The 8,702-nt window shown below is 49.5% G+C and overlaps 1 long non-coding RNA gene across 1 annotated transcript; it reads left to right on the top strand.

Annotated features, from left to right (window-relative positions):
• The first annotated feature begins 266 nt into the window (after positions 1 to 266).
• Positions 267 to 7,734, top strand: LOC130157244 (uncharacterized). Its single transcript, XR_008824746.1, has 3 exons — positions 267 to 501; positions 668 to 1,051; positions 2,108 to 7,734. It is a non-coding gene; the product is annotated as an uncharacterized LOC130157244 (long non-coding RNA).
• Positions 7,735 to 8,702: the final 968 nt, after the last annotated feature.

Below are 8,702 nucleotides of genomic sequence, written 5' to 3'. Positions count from 1 at the left end.
GGTTAGAGTAAAGTGGTTGTGAGGGGAGATGATAAAAAAGCTGTGTAAAAGTTAGGGTTAGAGTCTGATCCTGGCTCCGCAGAATAAATCTAGTGCAATGCCATTCTCATATCACTGGCATTGCTTGGGTTTCCAGTGTAGAGAAAGACCTCTGACTGAATGGAGTCAGCCTAACCATGTCTACACAGACATGGGGTGCTCTAGCTTGCTGTGTGGTTGAAATGACTCACTTTGATAACTTGGCATCAAAATGCAGGTATGTCTTCACCACTGCGAACCAAACTTTGATCCTGGTGAAGGTGTCTCCTGTTTTTGCTTGAGTCCGTTCATCCATGGACGAACAGTGCACTGTGCAGTGAAGCTCTGTGTCCTGCCTGTGGTGAAGCTCCAGCAGAGGCTGTCTTCTTCCAGAGGAGGCTGTGATGGTGGGGTCTCCCAGGACCTGTCTTCTTCTGCGATGTTACTTGGGGCTGATGGCAGCACTGCAGCCTCAAATCCATGGTTAGTCCATCTAACAAGCACTGGCTTGGAGAATACTATGAAAACAGGCTGAACGTGCTTTGATAAATAACACTTCTCTGGTCAAGGAATTATGTAGGGTGCTACCTGCAACGGCCTGCCCTGTGCTCCAGACCTGGCTAAGCTTCTCTCTCTCTTTTACCAGCAGAGTTGGAGTTGTCCCTAGGAAAGGAACGGATGTTGCTATTTCTCATAGAGCTCTGCCTTTGCTCCTCCTCCAGACTCATGATGCCTCTGACTTCAACCACATGGCAGTGCCCAGGAGCAGCAGCTGGCCAGATGTGTCCAGAGTGTGCGTGCAAGGAGTACCCTCTCATTGTCTGGAACAGTGACTGCCTAAAGCTTCCAAGTCAGCCCCTTAGCTCAAATGCAAATAATAACTGCTACAAGCTCTGAGCAGTCCCTGACTTTCAGGTCACAAGACTGGCAAGCTGCTGAGGTTTCAGGAGACGTGCCTGTTGTTTCCCCACTTTCCAGCCCAAGCCCTGGGAACTGCTCTCCCTGGTTTACACTGAGCCTTTGGATCCATGTGGTGAGTCTGACCCACCTCCGCCTAGCTCTCTCTCAGCTGAATGGGAGGAAGAAGTGGGAATAGAAAGGGCTGGATGCTGAGAGCGTGTCTTGGTGGGATGGTCTGCATTGCCAGCTCCCAGCGTTGAGCCGGCTGGGAAGGGAGACAGATCAGGGCTGGGAGATGGGGTTAACTGGGGGTCGGCAGACCTGTTGGGTGCTGTGGGCAGAGCTGAGGGCTCTGCAGTAGAAGCAGTATGAGGCCTGGCCTAAGGGTGGTTTAACATGCCAAACACTGCCCTGCCTGCTTGGGGCAGTTCTCTGGGGAGAAAGTACAGGGCACCTTTGGGTGAGCACATGTCCCTTTGCTGCTTTTGTATCTGCTGCCCACCTGGGCTGGTCACAAGTCATGCATTTTGGTTGGGCATAGGGTGTTGATGACTATAAAACACCCACATTCCCTTCCCTGCAAAACCAAAAGGCTGTGACTTCCTTTGCTTCTCCTCCCTTTCCTCTCTGCTTATGGTGGTCTGCAGCCCCCAGGACACCGCTCCCATTTCTCTCCTCCCACCCCATCCCCACCTGGGTGCTGGGAGCCTGACTGCTGTTCCACGGGGACAGCGGGGGCCTGGGGGGACTCCTCTCCTCCCTGGGCTCTGCCAGTGTCTTTCTCTCTGCCCTAATTCTTCTGTTGCTCCAGAACTAGACTATCCAACTGGGGAAAGAACGATTAGCTGGAGGAAGGGGCTGAGCATCCCGGAACACAGGAGGGGTTTTGGCTCTTCTGTTTGAGGCCAGGGCAATGGGAGCCGAGTGGGATCTTCCCAGCCTGGGCCTTGAAAACCAGGCTCCCATGTGACACCCGCTTGGGGCCTCTAAAATTTGAAAGCCAGGTCTTTATTGTGAGTAAATTGGTACTGCTTTAAATGGGGTTTATTAATTTACATCCTTGGAGGACCTTCCCAGTATGAGACTGGGGGAAAAGCAGAATGTTAGAGTCATCGGTAGCTTTTTGAGTTTTACGTGTCCTTTTGCCTTCCCCATTGCCACAACCATGATGTCCTTGTCCTTTTTCCAGCTCTCTGGTAAATATCTTCTGGCACTCTCCCGACGATCCCCATCCCTTGGACACTCTGACTTTTGCACTAATTAAACGGAGGCTGGGAAGGCTGAAGCTGCTGCTGAATAGACAGAGTGGGAGACCGCAGGCTTGTTCCAGAGCAGTGTCTGAGACCTCCGCCTCCTTTAGCTCAACAGGACCTCCTTCCAAAGCCACAATCCCAGTGAACTTGACTTTCTGTTCTGTGGCTTCCCCTCCCTAGAGGCTGCTGAGCTGGTGGGGCTGGTGGTCTACCTATTGAATGTGAGGACTAGGTGGCTCTGAGCTCACCGCAAGACGTCAACGGTTTTTGCTCTGCGGGCTTTGTTCTCGTTCAGAGCTAGTGAGACCCTGTCTTTTCTGCCTTCCCCGATGGTGAACAGTGCCTGGGGAGGGCAACCTGCTCCCCCAGCCCAGCTTCCAGCTCCACATGTCCCAGAGTAACCAGGTGCTGCTGCAGTATAGATGTGCCCTTATCAAACAAGCAGACCTTGATAGTTTCTTTTTCTTCCAGGCTTAACCTGCCTAAGTCTTTTTGGGGTGAGATACGATATGTGACTTGACAGCAATTCTAGGTGAGATTTTTTCCTCCTGGGAAAGCGTGGTAAGAAATTAAGCTTTGCAGGTTTTCTGCCCAGTCGACCAGGGAAAGTAAAATCCTTGGTGAACTTGGGTTGGGTCTGGGGGCAGGAGAGTTGCTGCTGTGATTTGTGGTTATTCTCTCTGCAGCACTGCTTCCTTACTCACAAGTGAGAGGTGAGTGGTTTTGACACCTCTTTATGACCTGGGAGCCACAGGGAAGTGGTGGTGACTTGTGTTCTGGAAAGACAAGGTCATTGACAAGGGTGGTGCAAGCATCTTTGGTTCCTCTGACCATATGAGAATCCAAATATTTTCAATTCGTAGGAATTAAAATGAACATCCTAGTTTTATGTTGCTGGCTATTTGAAATGTGGCCCTTCCCAAGGTGGTGTGCAATATAGGGATATTACTGGGAAAGCTGTTGATAAGAGCAAGAGTGAAAACGGATGTCTGGTTGTAAAGCCTATCTGTCCTACAACCTTCAGGGCCTGCCAGGGGACGTGTTTCCTGGGCTGTGAAGAGCCAATATGGGACACAATCATATATCAGTGATTATATTGATCACTGTCTCAGACCCATTCAGTCAAGGACACCAGCACCTTTTGGAGAGGAAGGGTCGCTCCTGCTCCGGGAGTCTGGGGAGGGTGTTGAATGCGCAGCAGTGACTGTATGCGGGGAGAAGCAACTCTCCTTTAGGGAATGCTGGGCCCATGCTCGAACCAATTAGCAGAATGGAGCTGAGCAAAGTACAGGAGGGACCAGACTGATAATAAGCGAAGTGCTCAAATATGGGAAGTTGGGGAAGAAGCCAAATGAAAATGAAATGAAAGGCTAAGGTCCAACTTCAGCAGTTGTGTAGAAAAAATGGGACAGCTGATAATAGGAAAGCCTGCAGGAACACTGGGTCAAAACCCCTGTGAGAGAGACTGAAGGAATCTGCGCAACAGCCAAGGGAGGGAGGGCTGGGAAGGGATTTTATCGAAAAGCGAGTCAGCAAATTGGAGCTGTTGGCTTGCTTACCACCACAGAGACCTACGTCTCACACTGTGACCTCTTCACTTACTGCTCCATCGTGATAGCCAATTTGAGAGATGCATGGGATGGCAGGACTCTCTCAAGAGAGCAGCAAGGGTCTTCTTGACAGACCTTTGCGTGGGGGGACACTTCCCACCAGCTTCACCGCAGAGGGACGGAGGGCATTTGCTCTGTCTCTTGATCCGGGACTGCTGAGAATTGCCTTTGGGGATAGCTTTAAACCCCTCTTTTTTTTGGAAGTGAAATCAGAAACCTGTAGCTGAGCTTCTTCCTTTGCAGCCTTTCTCAGCCTTGGAAATCTATGGAAAGCTCAGGAGAGGATAACTGTCTTTTGCCTTCAGGTAAACTCCATAAAGACCACTTGAAGGTAGATGACGTGGTGGAAAACATCCCAAACCCATGAGTCTGCATCTGAGACACAAAGGAAGCAATTCTGGATACCTATAGCTCACGTGAGGCAGCAGAGATTTCTTTCACAGACACTGTGATCGAGGTAGGTATTACAAGGTCACCTGCAGGTGATACCCTTGGCTCTTGCTATCTTGGATCACAGCAGTAAGGCCCTTCTTCTGGTCCCTCTGATTCACCATCTGTAAAAGAAGGCTAGGGGTATACCTTCTTGGTAAACCATCTGAAAATGGCCTTACTACAAAAGTGAGCCCATCCTGCAGGTGATAAAGAAGAGGTCTTCTTCGGAGGCCTGACTTGTGAGATATCATGGAGAAGCTGTGTAATACAGGCATGTATTTGTCCCTCTGATGTGGCTTCTCAATTTAAAAGTGCTGTTCGGAATGTGAGACGCACTAGATAAAAGTGAATTTAACAGCTATTTTCTATCCTTTGAGGAACATCAGTATTGGCTGAAAGAGGGAAAAAGACCTTTTTTGTTGAATCGGGAATGGACCTGCTTTTATTGGAGGACTCTTGACTACTTTTGTTGATAATTCCTCTGATAGCTTTTACCTGACTTGCTTTCAAAATCCTTGTTGCTATTTTTTTTTTGTCTTTAAAATGCATTTCCTTGCTGAAATTCAGGTTTGGGGTCTTGAAAAATGTCCAAAATGATTTTGCAGATTACTTTCTTTGATGTAGAAATCCCAGAAATAGGATATTCCATAAGGGAAGTCACCTGTTTATTTCTAGGAGGGTAGAGAATTTATTTTAAACAATGCCATTTTCTTTTCAATTACAGACGTTTTTGTGGGGGAAAAAAAAGCAGCAGTCTCTAAGAAAGAGCATGTGATCACAATTAAAGGATGTGTTGTGCTGTATCAGAAGGTAGCATTTAAACCAGGGAAAGACTGAATATTGACTATAACTCATTGTAATTATACCATCTATTTCAAACATGTAAATATGTTTGGTAGCACTTACATGTTTATGTCAGCTATTGGGAAAAGCCATTTTCCTTTTTGGTAAACTTCTGATGGTAAGAATTTTGTTACTTGCATTTGAATAAGCAACAGACAACAAGTTTAGACGCCGCAGATTTTTGTGCGAACAGAAGTTGATCCCCTGTCCTGTGGCAGTAGGATTTTACGTGCATCCAGGTTGTTTGTAGAAATTTCATGAATAGGAAATATTAATAAGCAACGTGTTCATTAAGACATGCATTTCTTCATAGAATAGAGCACGAACACGGTAAAGGCGGTGTGATGCAGGGAACTGAACATCAGACTGGGAATGGGATGAGTGGGAATCCATTTCTGGCTCCCCCGCTGCCTGGTCAGCTCTTCCCACCTCCCACCTTAACTGGGATCAGCGGCATTTAGCTTGTTTTGAAAGGGCTTTGAGATCTACAGATTGAGATCACTCTGGAAGACCCAGGTGCTTTGCTGAAGCCTAACCCACAAACCCTTCAAAAACTGGAACGCTGATTTAACCTGGCACCGTGAGTGAAGCCGTGTCTCTGCTAAAATTGATGAGAAAACTCCCTTCGCTTCTGGGGACTGGGATCCTTCGCCAGGGGAAATCATTCTGAGCCTATTTCCCTTCCCTCTGACATTTTCTGTCTTATCAAAAGCCAGAGGAGTAAGGAAGAAGGTTAATGACTAAATTGACAAATAAACAATCAGTTCAAAGCAGCAACAGAACATTTCCGGGAAAATTTAAGAATGTCCTCTGAAAACCGGTTAGGAATGTAAAGTGCCACACTTCAGCCCAAGAGAGACCATCCGTACAGAGCTCATTGGGTTACGGGGGCTGCAGCTGGCTGGGAAATAGGAAAGGCTTTGGCGTTTCCATGGAATACATTAGAGGAAAATTGCAGAAGAGGGAGGAAAATTGCTTTGGTCATGGTGAACGGAGAAAGGCATCGCCACAGAGGTGTCTTAGGTAAAGCCTCTCTGACAGCCTTATGTACAACCTGCACACCGTCTGACTCCAGGATGTCAGGTTTTAGACAGCAAAGCAAAAGCATCCATGGCTCTCTTCGCCAAAAAGAAAATGTGTAAGGAGTCACAGGCCAGGAGACCGCCTTTCAGCCCATTGCGGCGTGAGCATCGAGCAGTGATAATGGGGAGACGCTTCCCTCGCGCTCAGTCAGAGAAACAGAGTGTGTTTGGCCTTTGTTTTCAAGGGCTTCACTTTGCCACAGTAATGGTGCATTAACAACCGCTTGATTTTCATTTAATAAATAATAGGAATTATGCTGTGATGGAGCCAAGATTTTAAACAAGAGGCTCCTGTAAACATTTTCTTCAGGAATCTGTGATAAACCAAAGATAGCATTAGACGTACTCGGAGGGAGTGGGGACGCCAAACTTGGAATCTGTCCATCTGCTTCACCACTGAAACAAAACCACTTTATAACAACCACAGAGGAGAGGAAGCGATGCAGCTTGGCACATGCACTTACACTATGTGTGGTGGAAATGTTTATTCTTTATTTCAGAAAGATTTAGTGGGTGTAGAGATAATAGAGCATAGCGCTCGCTTGTGTCTTGGGGAAGGAGGGGTGATGGTGTTTGGGTTTTAAGGGAGTCCAGTGTCAGCTCCCATGGGGAATATTTTCGGTAATACCTATTGCAATCTCATGCGCTTGGAAGGCAGGAGGAGACAGAGGAATGAAATGTGCTCTTCAGGAGAGGTGTTGTAAAGGCCCCAGGATTAGTTATCTCTGACAGGAAGGATTTTACTGACTCTGGCAGACAGCAGAGGCAGAGTCCTGGCCACTTTGCATTGGCCCCATGGCTCCCCCAAGGCCCCATGCTGGGATGCTTCCCTCAGAGCGGCTCGGGTCGCTCTGCCCCTCTCCCCATGAGATGCCAGGGGGCTGCCTGGGGTCACTGACCCCGCGGACAACCCGCCTCACCCCACGCGTGCCTCGTACCCAACACGTGCCGGCTTCCCGAAGGATCTTCTGGCTCCAGCTCTCTTGTGTCTACCTGATGGGCTGAGGCACCGTGTTGTGACTTGGGGGAAGGATCTGGAATGCGGGAGTCTGCAGGGTCAGTCTCATGGTCCCCAGTGTCCCTGTCTGTCCCCCCCGGTGGCCACTGCTCCCTTTTCTGCTGTGCACGTTCAGCTCTGCGGTGCTGCCTCTCCTCAGAGCTGCTCAAAATCAAACCTGAAAGACCCTGGAGTGACCTCTGGGGATGTGAGAGTCCCTGCCAGAGTTTGAAAGAGCATATGTCTAGACTTGGTGTACGAGCAAGCAAGTGAAGGGATGACTAAGTGTCTGAAAGTTTGGACCTTTGGAGAGGAGTCCCTTGGCCCTTTGTTTCTTGGATAAAGTTTCGCTTCCTGTGGAGCTGTGGAGATAAAGGGTATTTTTTCTCCCTTTTTTTTTTTTCCTTCTTTTCAAAACAGTAAAAAATATATAGATACGTCTTGGGCGAGAAAGCAGAAACCTTTGAAAAATTTTGGCAAATCAAGAAACACAAAGAATGTGTTGAGTGAAACATTTCATAGCGACAAAAATCAAAACATCTCACTTCGCCTTCAACCACTTTAAAACATTTTAATGGTTCGAAAGGAAATTTCAAAACGAAAAGTCATGTGTTGCTTAAAACACTGGAAAGTGTTTCATTAAAAAGGAAGAGTGGAAGCAAAACAGTTGCCTTCTATATTTTCTTTTCTTTCCAATCAACCTGATGGCTCTTTCCCCAGTCTCAGCTGAGGTCAGGAACCAGGACTGGTCTTCCCTTGTGTTATGAGGGGCCTGGAGCCGGCAACCCTCAGACCTGAGAAGGGGACAATCTGAGGAAATAACCTCCCATGCAAGAAATCCTTGTATCACCATAACAATGTATTCATTTTTTAATATAAATTTGCAGGCAAGCCTGGCCCCAGGGCCATCCCTGCTTATCAGCTTCGTGCCTACAAGGTCCTTTTGGGCCACAGGACAGTCTCAGATCCTGGGGAACGCAGAGGGTGCTGTGACACGTGGGCTGGCATGGCAGTCGTGGTGGCCTTGGAGCCTCTGCTGGCTTCCCCTGCCCCGCTCAGGCAGGTGTGGGGCCATCAGGTGTGGGACGTGGCACAGCCGGCCTGCACCACTCCGTGGGGAGGCCCTGCGTGGGCCGGGGGAGAGGAAAGTGAGATAGGGCACAAGGACAGCGACGGCTGAGGTGAGTGGAGGGAACTCCCTGGGGGATACAGCGGAGAGGAAGCCCTGCTGCCACCCGGGGCGTGGGGCTGATGTGGGGACTGCATGAGGAGCCAGAGCCAGGTGGCCGGCGGCGGCACAGGGGCAGCCTGAGAGGCGTAGGGGGGCTGTGGGGAGCAGGGAGGGCTGGCCGCGGGGAGGCTGAGGGGAGATGGGGTACAGCAGGGCTGAGGGAAGGCCGGCGGGAGGCAGGCTGAGGAGAGCTGGGTGGGAGCCCAGGAGGGAGGCTGAGAACCTGAGAGCTGGCGGGGGGAGCTGAGGAGGGCCTGAGGGGGCACTGGGGAGCGCTGGGGCGGAGGCACTGAGGAGCGCTGGGGGCGCTGAGGAGAGCTGGGGTGTGTGAGGGGG

This window comes from Falco biarmicus, chromosome 11 (genome assembly GCF_023638135.1).
Source record: "Falco biarmicus isolate bFalBia1 chromosome 11, bFalBia1.pri, whole genome shotgun sequence".
NCBI classification, from domain to species: domain Eukaryota; kingdom Metazoa; phylum Chordata; class Aves; order Falconiformes; family Falconidae; genus Falco; species Falco biarmicus.
The sequence above is the reverse complement of the archived record's forward strand: the minus strand, read 5'-3'. Positions and strand labels throughout refer to the sequence as shown.